At 41.4% G+C, this 13,420-nt stretch overlaps 1 long non-coding RNA gene and 2 pseudogenes across 2 annotated transcripts in view; all 3 read right to left on the bottom strand.

Moving 5' to 3' along the window:
- Positions 1-1,129: 1,129 nt before the first annotated feature.
- Positions 1,130-3,013, bottom strand: LOC101713933 (cryptochrome-1-like; annotated as a pseudogene). The gene is made up of 2 exons (XR_015445765.1): positions 1,340-3,013; positions 1,130-1,267 (listed from the first exon to the last, which is right to left on the bottom strand). The product of XR_015445765.1 is annotated as a cryptochrome-1-like (transcript).
- Positions 3,014-4,819: 1,806 nt separating this feature from the next.
- LOC101714275 (FUN14 domain-containing protein 1 pseudogene) lies at positions 4,820-7,757 on the bottom strand (annotated as a pseudogene).
- Positions 7,758-9,635: 1,878 nt separating this feature from the next.
- LOC110346255 (uncharacterized) overlaps positions 9,636-13,420 on the bottom strand; it is a 32,781-nt gene continuing 28,996 nt past the window's right edge. The window contains exons 4-7 of the long non-coding RNA XR_002390182.2: positions 12,649-12,820; positions 11,425-11,503; positions 11,244-11,315; positions 9,636-10,993 (exon numbers count right to left, since the gene is read on the bottom strand). This is a non-coding gene — a long non-coding RNA (uncharacterized LOC110346255). The remainder of the gene's footprint in view (positions 10,994-11,243; positions 11,316-11,424; positions 11,504-12,648; positions 12,821-13,420) is intronic.

The raw sequence follows: 13,420 nt of genomic DNA, 5'->3' as shown, positions 1-13,420 counted from the left end.
AAAAAATAAAAATAGACTGTCAGGGGCTGGAGAATTCTAGAAGAGGTCGTGTACTCTATTCTACAATATGCACAAAAGACAATCGCTCTTGGACTTGAGATGCATATTTATCTCTAAATGGATTCAGCTCAGCACCACAGTGCCTGCTTGGCAAGCCCAAAGTCCTAAGTTCAATTCCCGATACCAAAAAAAAAAAATCGATGTAAATATGTTTAACTATAAAATAGTATGTAACCTAATAGAAAATATAAAAATATAGAAACATATAATGAATAAAATACAAGAATAATTCTAATACCCCATTCATCAGTAAGCAACCTTGCTACTTTGGTCTTTTTTTTCTTCTAATGAAAGTAATGTGAGCACACTTTTATTTTCTTTTTCATTTTCTATTTTTTATTAGTGTATGTTTGCAGTACTTAAGATTACATTCCTTGTGGGGAGTTTGTGCATGTACATAACACCTCTTAATTCTTTTTTCTTCCCTTTTGCAAAAGAGCTACCTCCCTATTTATTATTTACCTTTTATTTTGCTCATTACTTTTTTCCCCCCTATCTGCATATACTTTAATAACAAAGTCACTTTAGCTGTAAATGAACAACAACAGAGAGACAAGGAGCTTTAACACATGGTCCTTCCACAGCTTGGGCATACATTACTTTAAAGCACACTGTGTGTTAACAGAGGCAGCACCTACTAATTCTGATTATATATATTTCTAAAACATTATTATGAAAGAGTCCAAAGTTAGGTCAAACCATGTTGTCAAGAAAATTTTGTCCTAAAATTTTAAGAAAGTCTAAAAACCTCCTATTTTTCCACATCAACTCTCAAAATGTTTGAGTTCTATATCAGAATGTCAGTCTGCAACTTAAACTTTTACCATACATGAAAAATTATCAAAAATATATTGATGGGTCTATACTTAGACTGTATTTACATTAAGCAAATTCTTTTACCAACTTCTTTATATACAAATTACCACTTGTCCTATGTGAAATTCGTTAAAAAGTTACAAACCACAGAAATGTCATTAGAAATAATGCATTCAAAATGTAACTGCTGTCCATCAATGAAGAATATTTTAAAATAACTTAATTAAAATGTACTGCTCTCCCATCAATTTCAGCTGCAACGGTATTCCTTCTGAGTGTTCTCGGGTCAGTCAGTGCTCTGCCGCTGGAGCTTTGGGCCGGATGCTCTGCGCGTCCTCCTCCTGACTGGGCTGCTTCCCACTGCTGAGCACCGGGCCCACACAGCTCCGCCCTGCACATCGGAAATGGCTCGCTGAGGACAGGAAGGCAGCGGACATCGCGGGCGCCAGGGCCTCTGCCTTACCTGGCTTCAACAGGTGAGCCTGCTGACCGTCTGCGTGAACACAGGGTAAGATGCCGCTCCCATGGGCACAACTTCCGCTGCTGCTGCCGCCTGGGATGCTCTCTCCAGGAGCGTAGCCCATGAGACCTCCATTCCCATTAGGATTGGAAGGAACTGATGCAAGAAGACCTAGCCCTCAATATCGCGAGAGTTGCTGGTAGATCTGCTTCATCCCCTCGATGTTCAGGCGGCTGGCCTCAGCATGGTTCACCATCGGCTTGGGTAATTCACTCCAGTCAAACACTTGGCTACTTTTTGGATGCCTTCTGGTGCATTCCAGGGATCATAGATATATTCTGCAGGGAAGCCTCTTAGGATAGGCAAATAGCGCCTGATATAGTCTCCATTGGGATCTGTTCTCCTACCAAAACCAACAGGACAATAGCAGTGAAAAAACTGCTGGAAAAAGGAACTACAAGATAGCCACATCCAACTTTCAGCATTTATGCTCCAATCTGCATCAAGCAGTAATTCTTCAAATACCTTCATCCCTTCCTTCCAGCTCACCCACAGGTCCCCGCGCTTCAGGAAGCACGCAACCGCGTGCCTGGCCAGGTGGTGGATCCAGCCCTCCTGGCGGAGCTGGGTCATGATGGCGTCGATCCACGGAAAGCCCGCCCGGCCCTCTGCCCACTTGGCCAAAGCCTCGGGATTCTTATCCCAAGAAATCTGAACACAGATGGGGTTTCCTTCCATCTTATCAAAGCGGGGATTATTTGTTGCTGCTGTGTAGAAAAATTCACGCCATAGTAGTTGTCCATAAAGAGAAAGGGGAGGGGAACTGTTCTTCTTTACCTTTTTGTAGAGATCTGTTAGCTTGAAGTAAAACAGCGGACAGGACAAACAACCAAATCAGAGGTAAGGGCTGAGCCCAGTAGGTCTCGCGAGCAGGGAGTTAGCGTTCATCCGAGCTCTTTCCAAGTTTGCCACCCAAGCTTTTCTTTCCAAATGCCTTTCCAAACGTGTAAGTGCTTCAGTTTCTCCTCCTGGCCACACTGCAAAGGGTAAGCCATCAATATCAAAACCCACCTCTTCCAGGGAAGGAACTCCGTATTTCTCATCATGGTCATCAGACAGAGGAGTCACGCACTTTTCTATCACTTCGGACGTAATGGTCTCCGCTGGAATCTCCAGTGGCTCCATTTTGCTGATTAGCGTCTGAAATCTTTTGTAAGTTAGAGGCGGCTGTCCACCATTGAGTTCTATGATCTTGTCTAGGTCATATAACGTATGTGAAATTCGTACAATGACTTCTACTCCAGCTTCAGTAGCCAGTTTCTTAATAGCTGCATCCCGTTCCTTTCCGAAGGGCTCTGAATCATACTCAATCGAAAGTTTAGTGATATTCCATTCCTTGAAAAGCCGAGGAAACACATCTGCTGGCTGTGCACGGATCACAAACAGGCGAGAATTTAATTTTCGTAGATTGGCATCGAGATCCTCAAGACACTGAAGCAAAAATCGCCACCTGTTGATGCCCACGTTGGAGGAGCCGGCGAACCAGGGGTCGAGGATGTAGACGCAGCGGATGGTGTCGGCGCCGCGGGTGCACTCCTTCAGCGCGGGGTTGTCGTGGAGCCGCAGCCCCTTGCGGAACTAGTGCACGGCGTTCATCGCCATGCCGGGCCGCGACGTCCCGCCGCCCGAGTCAGGGGCGAGGGGCCCGGCTCATGGCCGCCGCGGCGAGGGGCGAGGGACGAGGCAGGGCCGCCCGCGCCGGAGGCGGGCGCTCGAGCCGGGATCCGCACGCCGCCCTCAGGAGCCCGCGCCCGCCCGCGAGACTCGCATAACTCCGCGGCCCGGGCTCCCGGCGCCACCCTGGACCGCGCGGGCACCGACGGCGCGGGGGCGCTCATCCCCGAGACCTCGCCGCCGCCGGAGTCGCCGCCGGGACGCGAGCGCAGCGACAGGAGCGCGAGGCGGGGTCGGCGGCAGGACGGAGCGCGGCAGGCACCGGGCGCGGCGGGTCGGTCCCGAGGCTGCCCCTTTTGCTCATTACTTGTATTTTGGGTTTCTCATAGAAGATAAACCATGAGATATTTAAGCTTGTGTGTCTGATTCATTTCACTTAAAATTATGGTCTCAAAGTGCATCCATTATCTTACAAATGACTCGTTTATCCTTTTTTATGTCAGAGTAGTACTCCATTATGTATGTAAATACCACACTTTGTTTATCCATTCATCTGTTGATGGACATATAAATCACTTCCAAGTTTTAACTGTTGTAAACTGTGCTGCTATAAATATGGATATGCATGTATCTCTGTAATACAATGTCTTTAATTCTTTCGAGAAGATACCTAGAAGGGGAGAGGCCAGGTCAAATGGAATTTCTAGTTTTAGCCTTTTGAGGAATCTCCAGCCTGATTTCCATAATGGTTGTACTAATTTACATTCCACCAACAATGTAGAAGGGTTCCTTTTTCCCCCACAGCCTCACTAGCACTGGGTATTATTTGATTTCTTGACATTCTTTCGGGAGTGAGATGGAATCTTAGTATCTGTGTTGTTTTAATTGGGGGGGGGTTGTTTTGTTTTGTTTTGTCTTTTGAAACAGAGTCTTGCTATGTAGTTCAGACTGACCTTAAACTCACTATATAGCCCAGGCTGGCCTCAAACTTGTGGCAATCCTCCTGCCTCAGCCTCCCGAGTGATGGGATTACAGGCATGTGGCACCATGCCCGATTTGTGTTTCTTTAATGGCCAGAGATATTGATCACTATTTTTCATGTATTTATTGGCGATTCTTACTTTTTTTCTTCTGAGAAGTGTCTATTCATTTCAGTTGCCCATTTTTGATTGGGTCTTTTATTGGGGGGGGTCTTTTTTTTTTTTACTTCTTTATGTATTCTAGGTATTAGTCCTGTGTACCAGGTATCACTGGCAAAATATTTTTCCCATTCTGCAGATTGTCTCTTCACTCTGTTGGTTGTTTCCTTTGGTGTGCAGAAACTTTTAATTTGATTTTATTCCATTTGTTGATTCTCAGTGTTTTTTCTTGTGCAACCAGGGCTCCGTTTGGAAAGTCCTCACCTATGCCTATGTCTTCAAGAGTTTTACCTATTCTATCTTCCAGCAGATTAAGTGTTTCTGTTTTAACATTTAGGTCTTATATCCACTTTGATTTTAATTTAGTACATGGCAAGAGATACAAATACAGCTTCAATCGTCTGCATATGGACAGCCAGTTTTCCCAGCACCATTTGTTAAAGAGGGTGTGTTTCCTTAAGTTTATGTTTTTGGCCCCTTTGTCAAACATCTGAACGTGCTTGGGGTTGTTCCTGAATCCTCTATTCTGTCCCACTGATCTACATGTCTTCTTTTGGAGCACAGTTTTTTTTTTTTTGGTACCGGGGATTGAACTCGGGACCTTGCGCTTGCGAGGCAGGCACCGGAACCACTGAGCTAAATCACTGGCCCCTAGAGCACAGTTTTTTTTGTTTTTGTTTTTGTTTTTGTTTTTAAGAAAGTCAGGGTTTTATTTACCATTATATCTGAGGTTCTAATGAGAACAAAAGAAGAAATCAAAGATGGATCCCACATTCAATTTTAAGGAGGCTCAGGAAAATGAAAGCACAAAGCCTGTAACCAATCTTCAAAGTATGAAATGTCACATGTTTATAACACACACAATATATGTACTATGGGGACTTCCTAGCAAACGAAGATGGTTTCAATACAGTAACTACAGTCTTTCTAGTATGAAGACTCCAATCCATGTTGTTTTGCTCTTTTTCTCAATTCCAACCTAAAATTCTAGGGACAAAATTAATAATCTGGAAAGATTCTGGGGGGTAAAAAGACTGAGAGGGTATGATGTCGGCCCCGAGAAACAGGTAAATTGGCCTAGTGTTCAAGAAACATAATGCTACCAAAAGCCTGGAAGCCATAGAATTTAATCTTAGACTTGGTCAAGGAGACAATCTCTTTTAGCTACAATTTCATGATTACATAGAAAGTCAATTCTTCAGACAGTAAGAAGAGGCCAAAATAATTATTAGGATTTTTAGAAACAAAAAAAAGAGGTACCAGAGTTAATAAAATGAATCAATGACCCACCTATATGTATGCCCAAAATTAGTCCTGCCCAGGCTTCCAGGATAAACAAATACAAAAATGAGAAGTTTACATACAAGAAGATATTTTTAAAATCACAGACAGCAAAAAAGGAAAAGGAGCTTTAGATATGTAGTAGTATTTCCTTAGAAGAGCCTTTGTTGAAAAGTAGTGTTATTATATAAGCCAGGGAAGAAATGCAGGGAGAAAACAACCTAAGGACTGGTATTACACATGAGTAGAATCTATTTAGTATCTTTAATAATTCTATTATTTCTAATGCCTTCCACAAAAGGGCATTATAGCTCTTTAAGTTTATTGCAAACACATCTTTGAAAAAACTCAGCCCTACTATTGAAGCTGTAAGACAATTTTTTTTTTGGTACTCGGGAATCAAACTCATGACCTTGTGCTTATGAGGCAGGTGGCAGAACCACTGAGCTAAATCCCTGGCCCTTGACAATTTTTTTTGAGACAGGGTCTCACTATGTATTTCAGGCTGGCCTTGAACTTATTATGTAGCCCAGGCTGGCCTCGAACCTGCAGTGATCCTCCTGTCTCAGCCTCCCAAGTGCTGGGATTACAGGCATGAGCCACCACATCCGGCTATAAGACAAATTTTTAACTATTGGCACTATACTATGAAGCACAACGAACATCTTATTTAAATAAAAAAGAGTAATATTTCACTGGGAGATAGAGCCGACAGATTTTTTTTTTCTCATATCCATATCTAATAGTGCTATCTTACTGGCTACTTTTTAAACAGATGCAAATTTTGAAAAAAACACCAAACGCCATGATTTGCTCAAGAATACTATTGTTCAAATACCACACAGGCTGTTTTACAGCAGATACTCATTTGCCAAGCTTCAGATGGCAAAATGCTAAGTTGTGAATTTGGTATTGTCCAGCGAGTTGTTTCTCCCTGCTCTGGAGACTCTGGTGGCATGTGCTGCTGAGAAGTCACCCTGCTGCCACTCTCTTCTCACAGTTGGATCCACTAGGAAGAATCATTCATGTCCTTAAGATGCAAGGCCGAGCAGAAACCCTCCCACAAATCCAGTGGATATCACGATGTTCTGTTTGATAAATTCTGTTGCTTCTTCGATTACATTGTTGATTTCAGGTGCTGCTTTATTTGCTCATTTCTTAATCTATCTTTTTGCTTTGTTTAGATCTTTTTCAACTCTCTTCCAGTCGATCTGCACATAGCCACTATGACTGGCAATCTGTAGGAGAAGAAAGCCACCACCTACTGCTGTTGCTGCAAGTTTTCCAACTTTCTGGAACAAAAATCCTGCACACTAGCCAGTCATGCCACCCATTGCAATCTGGGTAGCTACTGAGTATTTTTCTACCATAGGTCCTGATCGGTGGCCAAACACTCGATTCCACCAGTGGTGTCTTCTTGCATACTCTGTTAAATACAACACTTCGTAAGAGTCGTCATCACTTTCATATTCTTGGGGAGGGGGGTTCCAGGACGCCATGATTTAGAGCACAGTTTTAAAAGAAAAAAAAAATTAGCATATAATCCCAGGACTGAGGAACCTGAAGCAGGAAGATCTCAAGTTTGAGGCCAGCTATATAGTGAGATCAAAGCCATAGTGAGATCCTGTCTCAAAATTTAAAAAAAATTAAATACATAAAAGGTATAGAAAGTATACTTTATGTGCTTGGTCCACAGTCAGTGCTCAAACATTTTTGTTGAAAAAAAGGAATAAATATAGAAATGATGTTTCCTAAAGAAAACTGTTGGGAAACAATTCTCCCTGGTCTTATGTATTTCTTTACTTTTTAGGAAGAGGCACTGACAGATCTTGCTCTGGACTCTTTTCAAGGATGTTTATATAGTGAAAGCCTTGGAATCTAGAGATAACATCACCTTCCAGAGCAGAGGCCGGCTGTGTTGACTCTCTGTACAATAAAGACACAGTAATGTCTCCCTCGAGACTCAGCTTATGCCCATTCACTTCGAGTCCAGTATAAACTGTGGAGGCTCCCTTTGCTTGGGGCTCCTCACTGTGATGCAGCCTGCTGTGTGCACAGAACCCAGTATGGCCACTCTGCTCTGAGAGGCCCTGGGAAAGATGTGGGTCAGGGAACTGGTGAAAGAAGATGACCAACATCCGGCTTCTACTGCTGCTCTGAGTAGTAAACTGTCCTTTGTCCCTTGTCATAACTTCGCTGGCTTCCATGCCACTATGGTAGGGAAACATTAGTTTTGTGGAGGGTAAAACCTGAGATCCTTGACAGTTCTTGACAGAAATAACTGTTAAGAACTGGGTGGGTAGACATTTTTTCTATACTGTGTACAAAATGTCTTAATCGTGATGATGTTAGAGAAAAACATCCTACAAGAGTTTTCATTTAAACTGCAGATAAGCCAGGCACAGAGGCACACACCTGTAATCCCAGCACTCCCAAGACTGAGGCAGAAAGATCACCATGAGTTCGAGGACAGCCTAAACTACATAATGAGACCCTGTCTGTCTCAAAAAACAAAGAAAAAAAGGAAAAAGGAAAGAAAAAGGAACCACCTACATTAAATATATGCATACTTCAGCAGCACACATATATTAAATAATTCTCTCTCAAAAAACTTCACATGCACAGGGGTGTTGGGGGACCTGTGCTCTTGCAGATCCTTCATTTGAGGGTACAGACATCTATTTTCATCTCTTACACACTTACTAATAAACTTAGATTATTGAAACAAACCTTCCTCAGGTCAGGTAAGCTTTGTGCCCTTAATTTTTCACATAAAAATCCTGTTTTCTCATTTTCATAATTATTAACACAAATTAACTGTACAAAAGAATGGGTTTCATTGTGGGATTCCCACAGATACATATAATGTGTTTGGATCTTATCTAGCCTGCCTATGACCCTTTCTAACCTTCTTCCCTGTTTGCTACCTCATAATTTTTTGGTTAATCACTCCTCTGAATTTTCTTTCCCCTTCCTGTGTTGAATTTAGAGCTGTAATGGAGAATTTTACAGAGCTTTCAGTGATACAAAGAGCCCACTGCAGCATGCATGCCATGGGTTTCCCACCGCTGATTTAGAGCCTAGAATCTGATACAATATGAAATTTATTCCTAGCCAAGCATGGTGGCACACTTGGGAGGGTGAGACAGGAGGATCATTGTGAATTTAAGGCCAGCCTAGCGAACATAATAAGTTTAAGGCCAGCCTCAACTATATAGGGAGACCCTGTCTCAAAAAAAAATGTATTCCTATTTCAATGCTACCGACTAATTGAGAGTAAATACTATATATTATACTTTTCTCTAGTACCAGTAAGTGTCTAGCACATAGTAGGTGCTCAATAAATTCTTAATGATTTGTATATTCTAGAGTTGTTTTTGAATTATAGATCACCGTACCACTTATAAATAGATCTAAAGGAGACGCAACCAGAGGCCAAAGACGGAATCTGACAAGATGGCCGGGCTGCCCTGTAGGATCAAGGAAACTCAGCGTTTGCTGGCAGAACCAGTTCCTGGCATTAAAGCGGAACCAGATGAGAGCAATGCCCTTTATTTTCATGTGGTCATTGCTGGCCCCCAGGATTCCCCCTTTGAGGGGAGGGACTTTTAAACTTGAACTATTTCTTCCAGAAGAATACCCAATGCAGCACCTAAAGTATGTTTCATGACCAAAATTTATCATCCTAATGTAGACAAGTTGGGAAGAATATGTTAGATATTTTGAAAGATAAACGGTCCCCAGCACTTCAGATCCGCACAGTTCTGCTCTTGATCCAGGCTTTCTTAAGAGCACCTAATGCAGATGACCCATTAGCAAACAATGTAGTAGAGCAGTAGAAGACCATTGAAGCCCAAGCCATAGAAATAGCTAGAGCATGGACTAGGCTAAACGCCATGAATAATATTTAAGTCGATCCGATCATCAAGTTTGTGTCACTTCTCCTGTTCTGCCAAGACTTCTTCCTTTTTTGTTTGCGTTTAATGGACACGGTCTTAGAAACACTACAAAATAAAAGCCCAGACATTTTCAGTCCTTTGGTGATTAAACGCACATTAGAAAATCTAAGTCTTGTCCTGATTCACTGTTGTAAAGCATGAGCAGAGGCTAAAAGTATCATCGGGATTGTCGTGAAACATTTAAAAGCAGTGGCCCTCTGGTTTTATTCATTTCCCTCATCATGGTTTAAGTATAAAGCACTGTGAATGAAGGTAATTGTCAGGGTTAGCTGCAGGGGTATGGGTATTCTTTATTTTATTTTATTTTTTGGTACCGGGGATCGAACTCGGGTCCTTGAGCTTGCGCACCAGGCGGTGAAACCGCTGAGCTAAATCCCCAGCTCTTCTATTTTATTTTGAGCGGAAAGCAGTTTCAAAATTTTATGGGCTCGTCCCCCCTTTTTAAATTTTATTTTATTGGTACGTTTTAGGTATACAATATAAAGGCATTCATCATTGGAAATTTGCACCTTTACATAATCCATCTTGGTTCTTATTTTTTCCCCCTTCCCCTGCCCTCCCTTATGGGGATCTAATTGCATTGGTTAAAAAGCAGCTAACCAATTCTCTAGAATACGCTTTCTAGCCAAGTCTAACTTTATTTAGATGATATAGATGGACAAGCTGATTGTTTGAACCAAAATGGGAACATTAACAAACATCACACCCCTCACTAATAACATTGCGACTTTGCTGTCTTGTGTAGATTTCCCCCTTCAAAGAAAGCTTGTGACCATTTTGTATGGCTTGTCTGGAAACTTCTGTAAATCTTATGTTTTAGTAAAATATTTTTTGTTATTCTAAAAAAAATAGATCTAAAAATCTATTTGTAAAGTCAAAAAAACGAAGTACCAATAGTGAACACCAGCTATAAATCATACGGCTATCTTTGTTTTTGTGGAAAGTATTCTTATTTCACTAAGCAATCTTTCTATTCCTGACCACATATGTGGAAGATAACTGGTATCAATAACATCCCCACATACGAAAGTATTCCTTTGGAATGAGTCTTAGCTGACTTAGCATTTTGCCCTTCTTCTGCCTTCTTTCTATAGTCTCTGTTTTAGGCTGCTTCTAGGGTGGCTCTCAGTGAGCCCATCTCCCAGTTTCACATCTCATGTGATTTCCTCCCTTAATATATGGACCAGAACCACTGATACGTTTTTAATGAATAGAATAGGCAAAGTAATAGAATATCGCATCTGAGGTTAGATTATGAAAGATTGTGACTTCTCTTTCTCTCATCATCTGGTGTCCTCTCACTTCCTCATTCTGATGAAGGAACAGAGAGTAGAGTAACCACTCTTCACCAACCAATGATGGCTGGGAGTGATGACATACTTCTGGAATAGCAGCACCCGGGAGGCTGAGGCAGGAGGATCTCGAGTTCAAGGCCACCCTGGGCTACATAGCAAGATCAAGGCCAGGCTGAATTACACAGTGATATGCTGCTCAAAAAACCAAAACAACTGCACCTGGTAGCACATACCTGTAATGCCAGGAAGGAGGCTGAGTCAGGAGGATTGCAGTGAGTTTGAGGCCAGCCTGGGCTACATAGCAAGACCCTGTATTGAAAACAAAAACAACAACAATAACAAATAAAATAATGAGGAACTGAGGACCTCAGTCCAATATCCTATAAAGAACTAAAGCTTGGGCTGGGGATTTAGCTCAGTGGTTCCACCGCCTGCCCCATAAGCACAAGGACCCGAGCTCAATCCCTGGTGCCAAAAAAAAAAAAAAGAAAAACGAACTAAAGCTTGCCAACATCCACCACCCAGCCACCTTTAAAGTCACTGCAGTAGCAGCCACTACCATGAACGAAGGTTTGGGAGAAACCGGAGCCAGAAGATCCAACTCAGCTCTGCCCAGCTTCCTTCTTAGAGCCTGTATAAGAAATGAATTGTTCACTGCTTTCAGTCTCTAAGTTTTGGAATAATTTGCTACACAGCAATAGATGGCAAATACAAATTCTGTTTGATAAATATTAACTTACACCAGCTCGGATTTTACTCAAAGAAACTCAAAGCCTGCCTAGCACATGCAAGGTCCCGAGTTCAATCAGTACTGAGGCACTGGAAAAAGAAAGAAAGAAGATACTAGTAAGTATGTAAGGAGATTTTTCTTTCCCCAGCTAAAGTAGTCATTCCCCATAAAAAACTTAGATACTTGCCAAGTGATTGTATCATAATCTTGCTTCTGAGTTTAGAAATTAAATTTAAGGAACTGTTTCAGGTCATACTTTTTCATTGAAAATCACAAGGGTCTACTTTCACAAGTCATAAGTACCTAATTGGTTCTCCACTGTTCTGGAAAATATATACTACTAATTTGGTAGTAACTCTGACCACTTCTGGAAGTATGTACTCTTTAGTTCACTTTATTAGAGCCTATTTATTTGAATATACCTCCCTGTATATATTTCATTAATCAGCCATGGCTTTGTGAGCATTCAGGTGGAAAACAGACAACCACCTTGTCAATTCTCATAAATAGTTGATTTAATAAATTATTCTTAGGTTCATGAATACATAGATATTTCATTAGTAATTATTCTTTAAAATGTTCCTCTGTATTTTATATACTTTTTGGCATGTATGACAGATTTCATAAGAAAAACAAAGATAAAAAATAAAAAATCAAGATAGCTTGTTTAGGGGCTGGGGATTTAGCTCAGTGATTTTGCTGCCTGCTGTGCAAGCCCAAGGACCCAAGTTCAATCCCTGGTACCAAAAAAAAAAAAAATTGTAACTTGATTTCTTAAAGAAAAAGAAAAGCTCGTATGTTTTGTTTTGTTTCCTGGTACTAGGGATTGACCCTAGGTCCTTCACACTGAGCTACTTCCCCAGCCCTTTTTTCAAAGTACTTTTTGAGACAGGGTCTCAATAAGTTGCTGAGTTGCCCAGGCTGGACTTATGCAATCCTCCTGCCTCAGCCTCCCAGAGTGCTGGGATTTCAAGAGTGCACCACTACACTCAGTTTAAAAACCTCAAGTTTTAAAGCCTGAAAATAATCATTAAAAAAGAGTGCTTTCTCAGCTTTCATTAAGCCAATCACACACTTTATCCTAAAATTGGATGTTACCTATTTACTAAATATCAGTTCCTTGGGTCCTCTGGCGATAATTAATCACTTAGCTTTGGATGATAAAAGGTGGAAAAACTAAAGTTAATGAGATGCCCACAGATGTCAGAAAAAGAGAAGTCATTCAGGCAGTTACCTCTTCTTTCACCCTCTGTAGGATTGAACACCCTTCCACAGGGACCAGGCTCCTTTTCAAATGTTCAGTCAGACCCCAGGGCTCCTGCTGTGCCTAGTGTTCCAGAGTTCACTCTGTCTCCACACTAGGCTCTGAGCTGTGGCTGTTACTGTTCCTATCCAATGATATCATCCTGTGAACAAGGAATAAATGCTATCACTTCAAAGTTGGGAATAAGATTTTTAACTTGTGACTCTATGAATAAATCTGCTTGCATTAGAAATGAATGCTTCTAGAGCTTGTGTTTGTTGAGCTTTTGTGAGTTCAATGTATTTTTAAACCTTTTAAGGTTATTTCCCCATTTTTTATTCATTCAGTGAGTATTTATATACTTTTTCACTATGTGTCCAGAAGTGTTTTGGATAGGAACACCACAGGAGCAAAAGTCAAGCTTGGAGTCTGAGTCCTATGTGGGAGAAGCGTGGGAGTAGAGAGGCTGGACAAGGAAGTTCTGTAACTAATTTCGACATGATGGTTTTCCATAACTCATGATCTGTTGTTATGGAGAGATTAGATATATATAGTTATGCATACTGTAATATAGGTTTATAATGAAGTGACAATATAGTACACGTATTTCTTTTTCTAAACGTATCTTTGTGTGTGTGTTATGGTACTGGGACTGAAACCAGGGCCTTCACACTGAGCTACATCCCCATTCTAGTTTTATTTTTTATTTTGAGACAGGATCTTAAGTTGCTAAGTTGCCCAGGCTGGCCTTGAGCTCACAATC

Source organism: Heterocephalus glaber, unplaced genomic scaffold, assembly GCF_053883595.1.
Source record: "Heterocephalus glaber isolate CG9 unplaced genomic scaffold, H.glaber_assembly_v1.0 deba00001662, whole genome shotgun sequence".
Taxonomy (NCBI): domain Eukaryota; kingdom Metazoa; phylum Chordata; class Mammalia; order Rodentia; family Bathyergidae; genus Heterocephalus; species Heterocephalus glaber.
This window is presented reverse-complemented; position numbering and strand designations above follow the sequence as displayed.